The following is a 2,533-nucleotide window of genomic DNA, read 5'->3' on the forward strand; positions in this document are numbered from 1 at the left end:
GCAGCCTCGACCTGCTGGGCTCCAGTGATCCTTCCGCCTCAGCCTTCCGAGTAGCGGGAACTACAGACACGCGCTACCACACCCGGCTGATTTTTTGATTTATTGTAGAGATGAGGTCTCGCCAAGTTGCCCAGGTGGGTCTCGAACCAACAGGCTCAGGCAATCCACTCACTCGGCCTCCCAAAGACGCGGGATTACAGGCTGAGCCACCGAGCCCGGCTTGCATTTCTTAAAAAGTAAATTTAGCTTGTTTCTTCAAAGAAATAACAATAATCCCCCAAATGGAAATGACATGTTATTAAATATTAACTTTCCGCAAAACTTTTTATTTTCTTAATTTTTAAATTTTCTTTCTTTCTTTCTTTTTTTTTTTTTTTTGAGTTGAAATCTCACTCTCTCGCCCAGGCTGGAGTGCAGTGGCTATGCAGCCTCGACCTGCTGGGCTCTGGTGACCCTTCCACCTCAGCCTTCAAAGTGGCTGTACCTACAGGCATGTGCCACCATGCCCGGCTAATTTTTTTATTTATTGTAGAAATGAGGTCTCCGCCTTTGGGAGGCTGAGGTGAGTGGATTGCCTGAGCCCACGGGTTCGTGACCCACCTGGGCAACTTGGCGAGGCCTCATCTCTACAATAAATCAAAAAATTAGCCAGGCGTGGTAGCGCACGCCTGTAGTTCCAGCTACTTGGAAGGCTGAGGCGGAAGGATTGCTGGAGCCCAGTAGGTCGAGGCTGTGGTGGCTGGGAGAGGTCACTGCACTCCAGTCTGGGTGACAGAGTGAGACTCCAACTCAAAAAAAAACAAAAACAAAAACAAACAAAAAAAAGAAATGAGGTCTCACCAAGTCGCCCAGGCTGGTCGCAAACCCCTGGACTCAGGCAATCCTCCCGCTTCAGCCTCCCAAAGTGCTGGGATTACAAACAGAGCCACCATGCCAGGACTTCTTTTTTTTTAGAGACAGAGTCTCACTTTGTCACCCAGGCTGAAGTGCAGTAGTGCAATCATGGCTTACTGCAGCGTGGACCTCCTGAGCTCAAGTGATGTGGCACCATGCCTAGTTTATTTTTTTTATTTTCTGTACTTGGGGGAGGTGTCTCACTATGTTGCCCAGGCTAATCTCGAACCCATGGCCTCAAGTAATCCGTCTGCCTTAGTTTTCCAAAGTGCCGGTATCACAGGCATGAGCCATGGCACTTGGTACCCAAGCTTTTTAAAAATAATAATAAATAGATGGTATGTAAATACTGAGGTGGTTAATTCTTAAACTGTTTATTATCCTTGCAAAAAAATTTTCCAAAACCCATAGGTTTTACCATTAAATGTGCATCATAATTCTGGAGATTGCCTTCCTTCTTTACAGGGATAAAAGCTTTCAAAGTACAGCCCATTAGCTGGGTTATAAGACTATATTACTAAGAACACTTCATACAGGGAAGTTCGGGCCAGCATTTTAAAGCAACACTGCCACCAGAGGACAAGAAAGAAAAGCAACTGCTAGCTACTACAGGACAAGCTAATGACAGAATATTTACCTGGCCTCCCAACGTGGCTGCATTACAACCTACCTACTACTGACTCTTAGGAAAGACTCATTCCTTCTTGTACCTCATCCTTTTAATTAATTAATTAATTTATTTATTTTTGGTCCAACATCAGCCTAACCTGCTAGAACACAGTTTCAAATCCAAGTCAGTCCTCAAGTGCGGCAAAACAAAACGACACGGAGCGTTCGATTGTTTTCTGTCGTCAATAAAGAAAAGACAAATAAAAAGCATCATGGGGTCTGCATCTTTTCATTAGATTTCAAAGTAAACGCAATCAGGAACCTGATTAAGCCCTAAAGATGCTTTAAAGACGAAGCGCACAACCTCCCAGACATAAAAATCATAAAAGAGAAACAGGAGACGAAGGGGATAAAAATCATTCATTGAGAGGGAATTTACCCGACCTCTCTTTTCAACTTAAAACTGTTTCCTAACGTCCTACGTCTTGGTCTGGGTGGTGTCTAGCCAGGTGCGAACCAACGTTAAGAAGGCTTCGAGCCCTTAACTACATACATATGCAAGTTAAATTGATTTTTCAAAATAAGCGATCGACGTTGCGTCCTACTGCCAAGTAACCCCGCAACGTGTCACGGATACGCTGAATGTGTCACTGTTCACAAGTGCGGAAAAACTTGGTGGTGGTGGGAAGTCAGTCCTCGGCTCGCGTACTGAGAGGCCGGCTCGCCAGCGGGGGCGCTCCGCGGGACCCCCGCGTTTTCCCTTGGACCCGGGGCTCTCTCGGCCCGACATCATGTCCGGGATGTTAAAGGGCCGGCCGGGGAGGGCGTGACCGGCCCGGCCGCGCCGCAGTCGCTTACCCGGTAGTTGCTTGAGCCCACCCAGCCGGTGAGCGCGTCGACAGTCTTGCCCAGGCGGCCCGGGTCCTTCTCCAGGTCCGGGATGGCTTCGGAGGCGCGGAGGTAGAGCAGGAGCTCCTGGCCGACCTGCAGCCGGCCGCCGACGTCTTTCGTCTGCACCTGGGCGCTGAAG

At 48.2% G+C, this 2,533-nt stretch overlaps 1 protein-coding gene across 2 annotated transcripts in view; it reads right to left on the reverse strand.

Moving 5' to 3' along the window:
* The window catches only part of CLASP2 (cytoplasmic linker associated protein 2), a 207,754-nt gene extending 205,221 nt beyond the window's left edge, over positions 1–2,533 (reverse strand). For both annotated transcript variants that reach the window (XM_008070162.2, XM_021718618.1), the window contains exon 1: positions 2,362–2,533. The gene's annotated coding sequence lies outside the window, so the exon portion shown is untranslated. The remainder of the gene's footprint in view (positions 1–2,361) is intronic.

Source organism: Carlito syrichta, unplaced genomic scaffold (assembly GCF_000164805.1).
Source record: "Carlito syrichta isolate Samal-C Ts95f unplaced genomic scaffold, Tarsius_syrichta-2.0.1 Scaffold313175, whole genome shotgun sequence".
In the NCBI taxonomy this organism is placed as follows: Eukaryota; Metazoa; Chordata; class Mammalia; order Primates; family Tarsiidae; genus Carlito; species Carlito syrichta.